General features: G+C 43.5%; 1 protein-coding gene across 4 annotated transcripts in view; it reads left to right on the top strand.

Annotated features, from left to right (window-relative positions):
- LRMDA (leucine rich melanocyte differentiation associated) overlaps positions 1 to 18343 on the top strand; it is a 1028511-nt gene that overhangs the window by 479923 nt on the left and 530245 nt on the right. The gene's annotated exons all lie outside the window — the stretch shown is intronic.

Below are 18343 nucleotides of genomic sequence, written 5' to 3'. Positions count from 1 at the left end.
TCCAGTACCTTGTATGGATCCCCCAAAACCCAGTCATCCCTCTGGGTCAAGTATGGCTTGTTTGGCCCAGTTTTCAGATTTCAAACTGACTCTCAGCTAAGTACTTTCTCTGTTAGGACAAATAAATATATCTTTGTCTACCTGCTAGAATAAATAACTTATCAAATGTTATGACACTGGGTAGAGTTTCCATGGGAGATATCAGAGAATAACCTTTGCAGAATGTGGAGAAGCAATAAAGCCCACTGGAGAAGAAGGCTCCATGGTCGGTGATTTCCGGACAGCTTTCTTTTCTTCCTCCTGGTGCACTGTGCTTTTGGCACAGTGAGAACAGGCACACTGGTGGGCTGAGTCCAGATCTCCTCAGATCATTCTTATATTTAAGGTTGGCAATTTACTTCCAGGCCCATGTGAGCTCTTTGATGTCCTAATCCAAAGCACTGTCATGCTGGAGAACTTTTTCCTGAACTCAGTCCTGTCATCAAATGTCACTGTGCCCCTGTGCAGGCAGATGTGGAGCATGTGGCTGCACTTGGGGCCTTTGGATACTTCCTTCATAAATAGCAGATTTAGGACCAGACAAGGAATTGGTACATCAGCCATAAATCCTGAGAAGGATAATGCCAGATTCATTTGGCTGCTGGCATTTGATTTGTGGGTGTGTTAAAGGTCTCTGAACCTCTTAGAGGAATATGATGAGAAAAACGTGGTTCAGACTGCCCGTCTAGTTTCTTATTGAGCTTTGGGTACTCAGTAAGTAGGCAGGTAGAAACATTAGGTATTTGGGCTTCCAGGTCTTGTCCTTTCCAATTTTATAAAATTAATAAGTGTTGTTTTTTTTTTTAAAGATTTTATTTATTTATTTGACAGAGATAGAGACAGCCAGCGAGAGAGGGAACACAAGCAGGGGGAGTGGGAGAGGAAGAAGCAGGCTCATAGCAGAGGAGCCTGATGTGGGGCTTGATCCTGTAACGCCGGGATCACGCCCTGAGCCGAAGGCGGACGCTTAACCGCTGTGCCACCCAGGCGCCCCCAATAAGTGTTTTTTTTAAATTCCAATTTCTCTTTCCTGGGCTCCTATTATCTTCTATGATAGTTCCCTTCTGCCTACTGCAGGCTTCTCATTCCCTTAGGCTCTCTGTTGCTCCCATTTGCTAAGTATCCCCTCTCAGGAGAACAACTTATGTCATCCACAGAGCACTAGCATGATAACATTTAGGAACTGGAAGAAACTTTTTAGGACTTACGTTTCAATACCTTCATGTCACATAGGTGGAAACTGAGGTAGAGAGGAGAGTCCAAGTTACTTGAAGCCCTATAGTGGTTGGTCAAAGACACTTGGAATTTAGTTTTATAGATCCCTCCCCACCAGTCCAATACTTTTCCTCATCTTACTGTAGTGTTTTAACTTTGACTTGAAATTAAGGCAGAATATATTCTCTGGGGTAAAAGTCCTCTCCACCCAAGGTGGATGATTTGCCGTCCCCCCTTTCCTGCCCTTTATTCTGAACAATGAGGAAATGCTCATGTTGGACCAGTTTTGCCCTATAAAAATATCAGTTTCATACGGTTCAACCTAATACTTAGAATTTGACCAACAGTACCTATACATTTAAGAAATGCAGGCTACCTAGCCTTTTTCTCTGGATGATTGATTGTTAATTTAGGGGGTAGGTTGGCCCAGGTGACTATAGCATGATGCTGATGAGCTCAGATCACAGGTCAGAGGACTGTGTAAGCTTCTGAGCTTGCCTCTTTCTCCATCCCAGTTGCCAAGCCTCTCCCCAGGCAGCCACCCCAACAGCAATGTTCCAAATGGGACTGTGGGTAGTCACAGTGAGTGGAGGCTGATGTCCATCACTGACTGCTGTGATACAGTGAAAAATGAAGTGGCTGTTGATGTCGGGGGGCCTGACATTGAGTCTTGGATCTACAACTTTTAGCTGGGTGACCTTGAACTGAGGGTCTTAAGTTCTCTGGTTTTTAGTTTTCTTATCTTTAGCATAATAATGAGATTCTCATCGTGATTTGTGCAAATAAAACAACATAATATACAAAGATTCTTGGTCAGTGCTTGGTGCGTAGTGAGGCTTCAACAAATAGTTATTTTTAAACACTCACACATACTCTCACGCTTCATGGAACCAGGCTACTAAGCCAGTAATGTCACCTTTGACTCAGCACAGCACCATTTGCCCATTTATAAACCTCTCCCCTTTGCAGCATGCTAATTTGAGCATCATAGCTGGTTCTTGCTAGATGCTTGAGTTCTGTGGATAAAGTTTATCTTCTCAGGTAGATTGCGGTTTTATTAAGGGCAGTGATTTGTTTGGGACCCTCACTATTCCTCCTTCAGCTCTAGGTTCATAGTAGGGCCTTGAATGAAATAAACAGGTGGATGAAACAAACTTCTTTGCAGACAATCACACACTTAATGTATAACCTAGTGGAGATTTCCCTGATGGTGTTTGCATAATGTTCCATGTTTCAGCCCCTAATTTAATGCTTGGTGATTGTGAGGGTTAAAGGTGGCTTTTCTCAAGTGGTAAACTGGCTCTTAGAGTCTGACACCAGCACTCTATGTCCTTTGGGGAGGGGGGATGCTGCTTCCACCCATAGATTATCGGGGAATTCCAGCCAGGTTCCAATTGCCCTGTGATAATGCAGTACTTTGTTCCTGAGCAGGTTAAGAACTGATATCCCCATTATGTAGCATATCATGAAATGAATGTTATTGTTAAGTGTAAGGACAGGACATATTAGTGGTATCTTTTATTACACAGTCTTCATTATAAAAGAACAGCTATTGCTAAAGTAGTCCCCATTTGATAGGTAGCAGGACATTGTTCTTGTACTGTTGGCTCTGATTAAGGCTGGGATAATGCACTGTTCCTGCCTGTTATGTCCATCAGGAAACAAGGTAAAATAGATGAGCATATGTTTGCAACAGATTAAAAAGACTGGTGTAAAGTCCATTAATAATTCTCATATTTAGGATTTGCTTTCTACTGTACTTACCTACCAAATCTGCAACATTTAATCTCTTCCCTGCGAGACCGGCTGAGAGAACCTTTTTCCCTTTCTGAGTGATAGGCCTGGATTTTCTGAGACAGAGCATTTGTCTGTCAGGGCCCATGGCTGCTGTGGTGATTTACTTGCCGTCAGATGATGTTGGTGTCCGGTTGGTGATATAGCCTCGCTGGATATGGGGAAATTTGTTACCTTTAGCTTTGACAGGAAGATAATTGCTGATGGTTAACAGAACTGAGCCAAATCCATTGGTTTTTCAGTAACACAAGCGTAGGACTGGTTTCGAGAACCCTGCTTTTCTCTATATAAACTTCAATTCCAGGATGCTTTTTCTTCTTCTTCTTTTTTTTTTTTTCTGTTTGTTTAGTGTGTGTGTGTGTGTGTTTGTATCTTGATGGGAATGCACCAAATTCTGCTTCTTGTTTCTTTTTTTAATTGCTAGCATTATATTAGTGTGAGGACTGAGGGAATGTTTGTTCATTCTACAAAGAAAAGCCATTAGGGGAAAGTTGTGTGTGTGTGTGTGTGTGTGTGTGTGTGTGTGTGTGTGTTTAGGGGGAGTGTCTGGCAACACCAGAGACAGCTGGCCACTTGCTAAAGAGGTTGGTGATCAGTGGGACATTGTTTTGTTAGGCACCTCTCCTGAGAACACATAAATCGGGGCCTCTGTTACGTAGCTTGTCAATTTTTCTTCACACTGTGCAATCAAGTGATTGGTTCTACAAAGCTTTGTAATGTTTGAGCCTCGAGGGCTTCTCAGTAAAAGTCTTGAAAGGATGGAAACAAGCTCAGAGAGTCCCAGGGGACAGAACTATGCTTTATAGAACAGTGGGCAGGTTCTGGACTTGGGAAGATGATGAGCTCACCCGGTTCTCCTGGAAGAGAGCGGCAGGGCCAGGCTGTGGGATGTAAGTTGGGGAAGGAGGGTGGAGAATGGAATAGAACTATCTTCTAGCCCACCCTCTCCAGCCTTCATAACAATGACCCCTCAATAGCCCCAGTGTTATGAGTCTCCCCTTTGGAGACCTGGATTTGGAGCTTGAGATGACCTACATCAGTGAGGTAAGGGGCTCTGGATGCATCAGTATTTACCTACAGAGAAGCTTGCTTTCTGAGGAACTGTGTATTCTGATGTGCACTTGCTATGTGCTGAAGTGAATCCATTCACCTCCTTTTTCTTGTGCCTTTTGGAGAGTTCTTCCTCACCTGTCCCAGGATATCTGGATACTATCAAGGCTGTCATCTATTGGTCTTAACATTTTTTCTTGGCAACAGGAATACTCTGCCTTGAAGCCTAAAGTACTCTAGAGGTCCTTCCCTTTTGGCAGGGAAGGGTCTCCCCATCAGCACAGCATTTAGAGGTAGGAATCTAGAAAAGCTCTTGCTATGATGCTGAGATTTATTAGTGGATCCAGATGTTATCCTCCCTGTTGCCATGTGTATGGATAACCGTAGCCTTCCAGGGCTGGACTTACCACCCTTCCTCCATCCTCACATCTGTCCAGTCACCAGGCACTCAGAACCCTTTGCCAACAGAGTTGTCACAGGTGTTCCCTTCTTTCCCTCTCTTCAGCCATTGCCTTGGCCAAGGCCCTCAGCAGTTCCTCCCTCAACTTTTGTAATGGCACCTCAGCTAGTTTGTGTCTTCAGCTTCCTGCCCCTTGAACATACCCTACTCATTGATTCAATGCTGGTCTTTCCAAGACACTGGTCTGGCCACAGAGCTCTGACAGCAATTGACTACTGATCTCTTCCATTTCCTACCTTGTTCAGCCTTGGCTTCTCTTTCCCTCTAGACTGTATAGTCTTGGAGGGCTAAGCCAACATTCTGTGTTTATTCTCCTGAGATGTTCATTCCTCTCATCAAATTCTCTTATCGTTCAGGGCCCAGTATCAGTGCCAGCCATCACTCCTGGGAAGTGTTTCCTGCTTCCCCAAATTGAAACGAAGCCCTCCTTGGGGACTAGCTGCTGTATTATTACTAATAATACTGTTCGCTTGTCTCTGTTGCTCAGAGGCTGGTGAACCCCTTGAGGGCCAGGGATGTGTCTTAATGGACTCTGCCTCTCTCCCATCTGCTACTGCCCCTTACACACAGTGATGGCCCGGTGACATTTGTTGAGTGAATAAATGAAGTTAGAGTTCAGTGACAGACTAATGGCTCCTGAATTGTTGAGTGCTAATGCCTGGTAAATGATTTACTTGATTCTTTTTTTTAATGGTTTTTTATTATATTATGTTAGTCACCGTACAGTACATCCCTGGTTTCTGATGTAAAGTTCGATGATTCATTAGTTGCGTATAACACCCAGTGCGCCATGTAATACGTGCCCTCCTTACTACCCATCACCAGCCTATCCCATTCCCCCACCCCCCTCCCCTCTGAAGCCCTCAGTTTGTTTCTCAGAGTCCATAGTCTCTCATGCTTCATTCCCCCTTCTGATTACCCCCCCTTTCTTTATCCCTTTCTTCCCCTACCGATCTTCCTCGTTCTTATGTTCTATAGATGAGAGAAACCATATGATAATTATCTTTCTCTGCTTGACTCATTTCACTTAGCATTATCTCCTCCAGTGCCGTCCATGTTGCAGCAAATGTTGAGAACTTGTTCTTTCTGATAGCTGAGTAATATTCCATTGTATATATGGACCACAACTTCTTAATCCAATCATCTGTTGAAGGGCATCTGGCTCCTTCCACGATTTAGCTCTTGTGGACATTGCTGCTATGAACATTGGGGTGCATATGGACCTTTCTTTAAGCTAGTTTTTTATTGAGAACCCACTGCACACACATCAGTGTTTTGTCCAGTTATAGGGAAAAGACGCACGCATCCCCACTTCCTGGTTCCGTGCCCTAGATGGACACCACCGGCTCTCTCACAGCGCTCTCCCTCAGTGAGGCCTAATATCCTCTGAGAGTCTGGCTCAACATGTCATTCCTGGCAGCTGCTACCCATCATCCGGCGTTAGCCTTGGCAGTGGCTTCCCTGCCACCCTCGCATCGTTCATGGTGAGAGGTCCTGAGAAGGCTGACATTGTCCTTTCCCAAGGGTACTTAAGTTCACTAAGGAGATTAAGTAAATATTTCTAAAGTGCTTAGTATGTGGAACATTTAGATAATAATACAAGACACTAAATGATTCAGAGCTAAATGGGTGTGGGGGGGTGTAGACAGTAAATACCAGGAAAGCTGGGGAAGTGAGGGAGCATGCTGAGCCAGGGAAATCAAAGAAAACTGCCTGGAGGAGGTGGGTCTCAGGCCCCCAGGAGGTGGGAGGACAGCCTGTGGCAGGGGAAGAACAGTATGTGCAGCTTCTGGGAGAGGGAGGCAAACCTGAAGAGAGAAGGGCTTTATGTTCTTTTCTCATGCTCAGGCAACACCTCTAGCGAGGGAGTGACCAGAAGTCCCAGGACCTGGGACACTGCCACAGCACGCTCCGTGACTTGAGAGCTGGTGCCTGTCGCTGAATAATCCCTTTTAAATTCTTTACTCTGAGCGATCATTAAAAAAAAAAAAAAATCATTTTTGAAATCTGCCTTTAACCCCCAGATCATCTTTTTCCATTTCTACTCTCTGGACAGTAAAAAACTGGAATATTTCTGTGTTTGTTCTGCTCTCCATGGGTAACCTCTCTTCCCGCATGATAAATACACATTTGAAAATATCGATTTGCTGCTACCCCTTTGAAAAGCTTAAGAAGGTTGACCTCTGCCTTGGCGTTCTCAGACTTAAATTTTTCAGACTGACCAATCGACCCCTGGAAAAGGCTGTGAAACGTTACCTGCGGGTCCTGGAGGGCCTTTCCGGAGGACTGTGGACGCACTGGCGGCAGCTTGGCAAATGCCTGAGAGGAGGGCCTTTTAATAAAATGCTGTGTGTCCGTGGCTCAAATCTAATGACTTTTAAATAGCTTGTAGGAAGGGAAAAATCTCCATTGTAGAGTCTGAGAGAGTCACCCCAAGGGAAGTGCCATTTTCCAGACATGTCTCAGAAACCTGGGGTCCCCTAGGCCCAGAGCGGATGATGGTGTGTTGTGCCTTAAAGTTTGCTTCCTCCCTACCCCCCGCCCGCACCCCACCCCACCAACCGCTCCTCGTTTTATTTTTTTTCCCTTGGTTTTACCACTGTGTGACCTCGTGTTGTATTTTTTCTGAATGACAATGAAAGTAATTGAAAATATTGATTGGCAGTACAGTTAAGTTGTCAACACAACCATTTAATTTGTCAGGAGGACTTGTTAAATTGTCAAAAATCATATAAAAAAACTCCTTCAGTCACTGATGATATACATTAGAGATGTTCATGAATCAAATGGGCCATTTTGGAGATAAGTGTTGAAGAAAAATTCTGAAATGGTTTTCTTCAGACACGTTTGTGTTCTCTCCTTTTTCCTTTCTTCCACGCTCTCTCCAATTGCGCGTCGCAAAGAATAGGGGCACCATTTTGGCAAGACAAGGTGGGTGAGAGATACTCGGGTGAGTGGAGGAGGCCTCACGGAGTATATTAGATGGCAGAACAAAGATCATTTTATAGCAATCCACTTAGGATATTCTGAGCCAAATAGCCTGAAGTTATTAATTACCACAAAAGGCTTGGAAGGTTCCTTTTCCCATCATGTGTAAGATTTAAAACATGGATCTTGGATTTTTTTTTTTTTTTAAGGAAATTGTCTTTTAGGGGCTCTGGGCCCTTATCTCTGCCAGCCCCGTGTGAAGATGGGTGGACAACATCTCACTTCCTGTTCTAGTGCGTGAGGCACTGCTGTAATCTTCCTGAGTTTTCACTGTTGTTAATCTAGTTCCTGAAGGGCCTATGTTCCCAAATGGAATTGGAACTAGCTTTATTTAGATTAATTTAAGAACAGTGTTATCTGCTACCCATTGGTCAAAACACGTCAGGCCACTCTTGATATCATTAGTCTTTAGCTCTACTTAATTTAATAGTATATTAGGGCTCAGAAATCCAACTTGACCTAGCATAAGAGAATAAAGGATTTTATTGGAAGACTACTTCAGTCACTCCCATAGTTCCCGGAATTCTAAAAAATGTTGTAGGTAGATTTCTAAAAATAGCCCCCCAGAAGTCTTTGCCCCTAGCCCTGAGAATTGTGAATGTGCAGGTACTGCCATGAGGTATTCGACATGCTGGCTGCATGATGGAGGAGCTCCTGTAAGAAGGTATCCAGGCAGCTTCAAGAAGCAGAAAGTGCATCCCAGCAGGCAGCCAGGAAGGAATCAGGGACATCAGATCTGTAACTGCAAGGAACTGGATTTTGCCAGTAACCTGAGTGAACTTGGAAGGTGATCCCCCTCCCCCACCCCCAGAGTTTCTGGGTGATAGTCCAGCTTGACTGACACCTTGATTTTGGCCTCGTGATAGATACCCTGAGTGTCAAATCCAGCTGAGGTGATGGGCATGGGGGGTTGGTTGTGGGGGAGGGGTGGCAGGTGAAAGCAGTCCTAGGATTGGAGTCCTGCATCCACTTCTGTGGCCAGGAGCCAAGGTTTTATCCTCCCGTAATAGGCAGCCCCCTCCACAAGCTCATGGACAGCCCTGAAAGAAGGGAACATGGTTCTGGGAAGATAATGCAATAGATGCCCGCCAAAAGTAACACCAAATTTCATGTTGTTAAGATGTGTGTTTCTTCACACTTTCAAATCTCTGAGGTAGGGATGAATCTCGCCATATTACAGCATCTTATGAAAGAAAGCTATGACCAGCGTCTGTCATGGCATATTTGTCTCTGCCTAAGCTGGGCCAGCATTGACAGTTATCTTGGAGACTCCTCTGGGCTGTAACCCCTATGGTTTTAGTCAACAAACTACTGAAGGACCATTTGAGGGAAGACTATAACTCTGGTTATTGTCTGAAAACCTTTTGTTGACATTTCCTGGTAAGATTGAGAACATACCAGTAACAAAGCTTGAAGAATGCATGTTGGTGGCTGCATCCGCTATACTCTTGACTGACAGAGATGGTATTTTGCATGAAAACACAAACATCAATCAACTCCGAGTTGAAAATTGATTCCAAAGAGGCATTTTTAGAACACCTTATGCTGTGTATTCCATATGTGTGTATGTATGTGTGATACACACACACACACACGAGTGATAAAAATCAGTGTCTAGATTAATCTAAAAGAACAATTCTCATAAGTATAAAATAAAAATTCCGAAGTGATTGGAAAACATTATGTTTTAGTTTAATAGTTCTGTTTTTCTTAGTGCTACATAAAATCATGGAATATTAAAATCAATGGCATATGAGATTCAAGTAATTTTAAATACAACATTTTTGTGTATTACACATTAGTTATAAGATAGGGGTATTTTCCTTGGAAAAGTAGAAATTGGAATTTTGGCCTTGTGATTGGCCGGAGGAATTGGTGCTTTTTGAAGTTTAAAGTTGCTAAGGTGCCTCTTGATTAGAATCCAGGAGAGTGGGTAGAGAGCCTGCCGTAGATTAAAATTCGCTGCTCATGTTTCTCAGCCTCTCCCTCCACACATGTCTCCACTACTCTCTCCTGACTCACATGCCCCTGGACTCTCAGCTGGGAAGTTGCTGTCAGACAGGAGTGGGTTGAAGGTCTTGGGCTGGACCAAAAGTGGTGAGAGTAGGTGCTCTTGGTATTTGTAACTTGGCTTTGCTCTTGTTTCGGCCCCAACTTGGTATTCTGCTGTAGCAGAAAGAACACAGAAGACCCTAGTTTTGTAGCATCTTTGTCATTAAATAGCTGTGAGACCTTGGTCTCAGCATTCACCTGTCTTGGAACTCTCTCTCTCTCCATGTAATGGGAGCTCTTTCTTTCTTGTGTGTAATGGGGGCTCTAAACCAAAGCGCCTCAAATGTTATTTGTAGCACTAATGTTTCGTTTTCACAAAATTTGTCCAGTCTTATTGCATTTCTTTGGTGTCCCATTTCTCTATAAGTTGGCTTGTATTTTTTGAGTGCCCATGGCTTGCTGAGCCCTTTGCTGAGCTCTGTGAGAGAGCAGCTAAAGAGGCAATTCTTACCCTTGGGGAGCTTACGTTTTCTTTCCAGAGAGAGGACAGAGACCTGAAATGGGGACAGTTGGGAGAATATGTGAGTAGCTAACTGAATGAACAGTGTGGACTGTTAAGAACATTCTAGAGAGGGTTTGTTTTGGTTAGCAAGGAACAAGCTGGAGGGTTAGGGGTAAATGATCTGTGAACTTAAATCAATCAGGAGTGCTTATTGTGTTTGTCTATTGGGGTCTCTGAATTGCCTCTCATTTGTCCTCATTCCGGGCATTTAAATGGGCTGATGTCAGCTGCAAAACACATAGGGACCTTTAGGGCAGCTTTTTTTTTTTTTTTTTTTTTTTTTTCTTCTCTGGGCTTCATTCAGAATCCTCTGCAGGTCAAAGTGGAAATTGGGTGTCTGAGTCCCCTTTCTTCACACATGTCTAGACCTGCCACCAGGGCTTGGGTCACTGCCATAGCCAGTGCACGGTCCTCTGGCACCAGCGGTCTTTCTGCTCCCTGAGGTCATTCAGGCACCTAGGCTCCTCCTTCCTCAATTGCTCTGCCATTCCTTAGCTAGCTGTCTTGTCTTCATGGCCAAATCTGGCTCACCAGCAACTTAAATCTGCTCCATTCCATGGGAAGAGGGGAGGCAGCATGAAGCATAGCGAGCTTCCTTTTTCAGGCTACGACATTGGCTTCACACGCAACCCTTTACCAATAGTCCATTAGCTTTGTCTTAGTCACATGGTGCCACCACGCTGAAGGGTAACTGGGAGATGTAGTCCCTTTGAATTGTACCCTGCTACAATTCACAGGGCATTCTATAACTGAAATAAATATGAGGGCAAGTGTGTCAGGGGACAGTTAGCAGTCTGCCGTAGCGGCTATCACTGAATCTTATCTTTGCTTTTTTTTTTTCCCGTCCCTTCCAGTAAGCAATGAGTTCCTTGCAGTTTATGTTAGAATTTAGTGAATAATAGATGCTTAAAAGGTGTCTGCTGAATGAAGAAACATATCAGTGAATGAATGAAGAAATGGATGAGTGACCGAGCCCACAGTTTGGGGCCCTTCATGCGTTTGTGCCCCAAGCAATGTTCTTTGTATTTGGAGCACACTGAGCTGAGCCATGAGTGGGCCATGCTGAATTCAGCCTGAGAAAGGATGCTTGGCTACACCCGCCACGCAGTCTTTGAACCCAGGACTGGGGGAGATGCAGGAATATTTCATTAATCCTTGCACCATTTAGCCTCCTTATCGAATGGCCCAGACCTGTTCTTTGTTACGGACAACAATGAAGGGTGCCTTTAAGAAATCTCCAGTGAGTACCGAGGCATTGCAGATTAGGTCAGTAGAACTGCTGCTAGGTTGAGCATGATGGATGAGCAGGAGAATGAGTTTCTGCTGCACGGTATTGTGAAATCTTTTCATTGTCACCAACGGGCCTATGAGGAACTGATGAATGAGGGAGCAAGTGTCAGAAACGCCCTTCCTTGCCCCAGTACAGTTTTAATATCTCCCTGAGCTACAGGATGAGTATTGATAAAAGTAAAGTTTAAAAATAGCCACGGAGTGATGGGTAGCCATGATTTAAGGAGAACAGCAATGGGGTTAGAGAGGGTTCATTTTCCTGAAAGTGCATGAGAGGGAGAGAGCGAGAGGGAGACAGAGAGAGGAGGAGAGAAGCGGCAGGGCTGGACTGTGAGGGGAAAGAGCAGGAGGCTTTTATAAGAAGCTAATGTGATGAGGATGACGAGGGCTTTGATGGATGAGTTAGATCCCTCTGGTCGCAGTATATGTAATAAATAGCTGCGCTCAGGTTTGACCTCTCCCACTTACCAGACACATCTTTCTCTTTTGGGATATCCAGGAGGGAGCTTCCATTAGAGGAAAGAACCCGTCATGAGCCAGAGCTGGGGATGTTTATGGGCTTGTGCAGAGGGCAGAAAGGAGATGGTGTCAGAGTTACAGGTTTATAAACGGAAAACTGTAGCCAGCCGCGGTGCTGGTGATAGAAGTGCGTTTGCAGGGCTGCGGCTGCTTCTGATGCGCGGAGGGGGAGAGGCACAGAAATAGGAGGGCGGGTGGGTGCGCAGCAGTCCCAAGGGCTTGTGTAAGGGACACCTTGGTTTCTTGCTCATGGCAGATCTCGGCTCCCTTTGTCACACCTTCTCTTGCTGAGAGCATATCATTCTTAACTGGGATGGTTTGAGAATGGGGTATTCTGGTGAATTCAATTTTCCAGTTACCTTGTTAGAAACATTATAAAATGTGTGCACTCATATTCCTGCCTTAGAAAGGTCACAAGAGTGAATTTATCATTGTAGGCCTTTGTGTGGGTTTTGGCTTCTTGTTTATTCGTCAGTGACTATTCTCTTCCCCTGAAGACTGGAAATGTGTCCCAGGCCAAGAGCATCCCCAAAAAGTGTCGGCTAAAAAATCCTATTCATTTTCTCTAATAAATATAGAGCTTTAAGTTTTTTAAAACATTTTTTCATAACTGAAGTTTTGTGAAATGAATCTTCATATTCGAGAAACTAAGAGAGAAGTGGATGGAACTCGCCATTGAATTGTATAACTGGGAGCAGATTTGGAGAGAAAATGGAACTGCCTTGAAGAGTAAGTGGAAAATCTGAGAACATCAGCAGCTTATCTGCTTCCTTGGGATCAAAGGGTCTTAGAGAAAACCCAGCCAGATGCCCCTCCCCAGCCCGTTTCCCCACTCTCCCCAGAGAAACTGGTTAGACTGCAGGGAGCAAGTCCCTGCCATGGCAAGCCTGCTGCCGCCTCACCCCTCCCATGTGGGAAGAAGGCTGTATTTGGCCAGCACAGTCCTAGCTTTCCTCTTTTTTTGGTGGAGTAGCTCCTGTGTATGAAGCTGGAGGCATGTACGTGATAGCTTGGAACCTGGCACAGAGTGTGTTTGATTCAGAAGGTCTGTCCCTAGCACGGTAGCTGCTGCCCTCTGAGAATGGGGTCAGAGCTTTAGACCTTCTGCCCAGAAACTGGTGCACATGCATGCGCGTTTTACTACATGTAATTCGAGGGAGTTTGCTCCCTCTCTGACTTCCTTACCAGGTTCAGAACTCAGCTAAGTCATTATGAAAGCTTATTTCACACACACAGACACACACATGCACATGCAGTTGACCTTTGAACCACGTGGGGGTTAAGGCACCAACTCCCCGTGAAGTTGACCATCTCCGTATAGCTTCTGGCTCCCTAACAACGTAACTGCTACTAGCCTGCTGTTGACTAGAAGCCTTAACAATAACATAAATGGTTGATTAATCCACATTTTGTATTTTATATGTGCTATATGATAAATTCTTACAATAAGGTAAGCTAGAGAAAACATTAAGAAAACCATAAGGAAGAGAAAATACATTTATAGTACTGTACTATATTTATCAAAAAAGTATCCACATATAAGCAGACCCTCGAAGTTCAAACCCATATTGCTCAAGGGTCAGCTGGCATGTGCGCGCACACACACACACACAACATACGTACGTTCGCTTATACGTGGAAATGACTAATGCCTGGCAACTCATCTGTAGCTTGTTAATGATCAGTATTCACTATCAAAGGAGTCCCAAGACCCTGCCCGCTTACAAGCACATGTTATTCATGTAGTTTAAAAATTGTTTTAGTGCTTCTGTTTTCTTTGAATATTAGTTGAAAGCTACAGCAGAAATTTTCCCTTTGCAGAATAAATTAATAAGTGAATTAAGGCTACTCTCGGGGGCCATACAGCAAAACCCTGATGAGGTTTCATTTGCCTTTGCTAGCTTCCCGTCACTGCCTTCTCTCCTTCCTGTCCTCAGCAGCTCTGTTTTTCACATACCAGATGCCCGAATCTGGGCCAGTGCCTTCTTTCCGCGATATGCCCAAATGCTGCTAACTCCCTTCATTCATCATCCGTTCAGAACTTCAGTTCTTCACGTTAATAGTCTGAGCTGGGTAGTAGGAGGAAAACAGAGCTCTAGAGCTAATCCGTACTAAGGTGTGAATGTCTGATCACTGCAAGTTCCTCATGGATAGTCCTATTTAAAAGAGGACATGTTTTAACTCAGGTCAATCTCCAGCTAGTGAATTTTGGGCAATATAGGAAAGGAAGAATTTTAGGGAATGGTGTTTAAAAAAAAATTTTTTTTAAGGGGAAAAAAAATCTGGTTAGAGGAAAGAAAGCAGCTGAAGAGACAAAGGATGATAAATGTGGGTATTGTTCTTCATGGAAGAAACATTTGGAAAGGTTGGAAGGCAGAAACCCACCTCAGGTACCAGGAACAGAAAAGAAAAGACCTTCTGTGCAAAATTTCTGCCCCTAGAGTTTTCTGTAATGTTGGCAGAAAGTGATTTTAATCAGATTTTAGGAGATAAACCTACTTTCCAAACTGGAAAAGGCCCTTCCTCCGTGTGGGGGCAAATTTGTCAAACCTTTGGCAGAATTTTGGTGGTATTGTATGAGGATGGCAAGGAACAGTGGAGCCAAGATGAACGAAGGCAAGTTGTGAATCTTAAGAAGTGATCTCCCACCCCCAAGATACTTCTCTATTATGGCAATAATGGATGCTTTTTAAAGGGAAAGCAGAGAGAAGAAAAACAATCCCAATAGTCTTGCCAGCCCCCAAATTAAAGACTCTTAATATTTTGATGTATTTCTTTCCACTTTTTTAATATAGAGTATTTTATATTCTGCTTTTCTTTTGATTTTATAGCATGCACATTTTCCATATAATTATATACTCCTAATGAAAAGTACTTTAATGACTGTATAATATCCTTACAGCAAGGTTTAGTTTCATTTTGTTTCACTATTACTCAATCCGCAGGTACATGTATTCCCCCTGCATGGATTTTGGTTTCTTTCGTTGAAAGCCCCACTATAAGTACCAGCTTAGGATGCGAACCCGTTGAGAGGTCCCCGAGACCTACCTATTGCCACCCTGCTCTAATGAGGGCTTATCGCTGTGTACACACCCCCAGTAGAGCCAAGTCCTGGGCACAGATTTTGAAGGACAAGAGAGCGTTTGGTTCTCAGTTGAGAGGTGTAGAGAATTCTCGGAAGTCAGAGAGAGACAGAGCGGGACTGCTTCATAATATCCCCTCAGGTGAGTGCGGATCTTCGCTCTAACGGTCTCCTATAAAGGGGTGTTCGTTGGTCAGCGCTGCTCTCACAACGTACCCCAACCTGAGTGGATCAAATGACAGAAATTTATTCTCTCACAGTTCTGGGGGAGAAAAATTTGGAATCAGGATGTCGACAGGGTTGGATCCCCTGTGGACTGTGAGGGAGAATGTGTTCCATGCCTTTCCCCGGGCTGCTGGTGGTTTGCCGATAGACCGGCTTTGGCATTCTTGGGCTTGTAGATAGATGGAATGCATCGCCCCTGTCTCTGTCTTCATGTTTACACAGCTTTCTCCTTGTGGATTTGTCTGTTTCCAATTCTTTCTTTCCTTTTTTTTTTTTTTAAGTGGTCTCTACACCCAGCTTGGAGCCCAGCGTGGGGCTTGAACTCACGACCCTGAGATCAAGACCTGAGCTGATATCAAGAGTCGGACACTTAACTGACTGAGCCACACACATGACCCCCAAATTTTTTCTTTTTTAGGGACACCAGTCCCATTGGATTAGGGTCCACTCTAATGACCTAATCTCAACCAGTTACAGCTACAATGACCCTGTTTCCAAATAAGTTCATTTTCTGAGGTGCTGGGGTATAATTCAATTTATAACTAAAAGGATCCATCAGGCAGTAGGAAAAGAGCCACTGAAGACTGGTCCTGAGGGCAATCATTTTCCTTCTCTGGGCCTGGGGTTCTGCTCCTCTAAGATGTGGGTGTTGGACTAGAGCAGTGGCTTTCGAGGTGGGGTCCCCAGACTAGCAACATCAGCTTTACCCAGGATCTTATCAGAATGGAAATTCTCGGGCCCTACCCCAGACCTACTGCATCAAGACTCTGGAGATAGGGCTCAGAAGTTTGTGTTTTATCAATTCTTCTAGATGGTTCTGAAGCACACTTAAGTTTGAGACCCTCTGGACTCCATGATCTTCAGGATCAGAATTCTCAAATGTCGACATTAGGAACCTATGTCAGTGGGCACAGTCCCAAGCACACAGGCTACCTAAAGGGATGGAGGTCTAGCAAATGACCTCAACTAGTTTTTTAAACCCCAACAATAAACTACTTTTTGTCCTAGAGAAGTAATTCCAGAGTTTTTGTAAGGCCCTTCTATTCTTCCATTCTTATCTTTTAACCCCAGAGAAGTATGTTCACTCAAAGCAATGTTTATTGATCGAAGCACTGTACCAGGCCCTGGGCCTACATTTTCAAACACTACTCCTTGTGCAGCAATGTGGCTTTTATTTTCTCTAAACTGCAACTTGCCCGCTATTTATTCTTATTTCTTAAGGGATACTCACAGCCATCTAAATGGCTGGCCCATAAACTTAGATATAGAAGCATCCTGTTATTGACGTATGGATTGTAGATGAAGACCTAATGGAGACTGCTGGGGGATTCAGGGAAGACCAATTAGGGAATTAATTCATTAGAGCCCAGCATACATGCTGTTATATCTATTTATTTATTTAGGCTAATGTCTTTTGCTTATCCTCTTACAGACATAAGTACCTGTCAATAGTTGATAATGTACTTGAATTTCCTTAAGTGTATTAAAATTTTACATATCAGGCATTTTATAACAGGAACCAAAGTTTACTTTTTACTCTGGCATCCTGATACCGAGGGTCTCATTTATACTGATCAAGTATATAACAATAGAGTCACACGCTGGCCGGGCAAGTTCTCCACATCTGACCTTACCCTAATATGCTTTTTCTAGCCATTGTACCTGTATGAATGTATTGGTAACCCTTGTTATAGAACAAAGCTGTGCAGAGAATATTGCTTATTTCTCACATCATTAACTGCTGGATAACAGCTGCTTTGTTTCTTTTCTTCAGTCCCTGGTAAGACACCTTATTTATCTCTTATTCTTACTAATTGTGTTTTGTTCTTACGTTTCCATACAAAGAGTCCTTCTTGTCACTGTGGCCATGTGGTTTATCCAGAAGTGAGGTTTTTTTCATGGGAAGGTGACAGATCTGGGTGCCAGGGGGTTTGGGTACCAGCCCCAGTGTGTGGACTCACTAGGTGAATCTGGGAAGGTCACGTCTTTGTCCTTTCTCTCAACCTCAGTTGTCAGGTGGAATGAGTCCCATTATATCTGCCTTTGAGTGAGGCTGATAGGGATACAGAAATGAAATAGTGAATGTGACATTGCTTTGAAAAATATAAAGCCATGTACAGGTGCAAGAGATTTTATGCATATCCATGCACGTTTGAAATTTTTGTCCAGTTCAGATTAAAGGCAACTTTATTATTACCATTAAATTTGCTTGCTGAGCAAATATGCTAAAATGTGTATGTTTAATGGTGGCGGGCTTGCTTTAATCCTTCTTGCTTTGGGGTGCTGCATTTCATTTTCTGGTGATGCAGGCCTGGTAATGATCACCACTGATATTTACCACATTTTATTAATGTTATTTTTATGATCCTGCAGGAGATAATTAGGATTGGGTTTGGGTTTTTTTTCCCATATTGTGAAATTTCAAGCTAAGTAGTGACATGGTGGGGAGGAGTGAAATAGCGCAGAGAAGGAATGTGTTACAAATAAACTCAACCCAGAAACCATATTTAACATGAATTAAAATTAATGCAGCTCCGTGTTCATTATTTATATCTATTACGTGGAAACTGCATTGCTGGACTCTCAAGAATTGAATGTTCTATCCCTTCTTTTGGAAAGTGTCCAATTAACACACCATCCAGAGGGGGAAAAATTGGGAGGCCGGGGTTGACAGGAAATATTTTATTTATTTTAAAATATTCATTTATTTTCTAATGTTTAATAAAATCAGGTATTGCCTAGGTTGAACTAATTAACTTCTTTATATCAGTGCGAAAGTTAATTTCAAGCCAGCCTCTGTTGGCATAGCCTTACGTTTTGTTCATTTTGAAAATCTGTTCTTAGACAAGTAGGTCTGGATTTAAGCAAAACCTCTCTCTATCCAGAAAATGACCAAAACAGTGGAATTAGGAAGGCAGTTCTATGACCATAAGTCAGATATCTGTAGAAACCATTGCCGCTGTAAATATGCACATATGTATGTATATATAGGGAAGGTTCTCCGTAAACTTTCATATATAGAGGCCGGATGGGATCCTGGTTAAGGTCACCTGATCAGGAGTTAGAAGACCCCATGTTTGAATCCTAGTTTTAACACTTACTATCTTGTAACCCTGGTGAGGTTACC

The sequence above is a fragment of the Ursus arctos genome, unplaced genomic scaffold, assembly GCF_023065955.2.
Source record: "Ursus arctos isolate Adak ecotype North America unplaced genomic scaffold, UrsArc2.0 scaffold_7, whole genome shotgun sequence".
Lineage (NCBI taxonomy): Eukaryota > Metazoa > Chordata > Mammalia > Carnivora > Ursidae > Ursus > Ursus arctos.
This window is presented reverse-complemented; position numbering and strand designations above follow the sequence as displayed.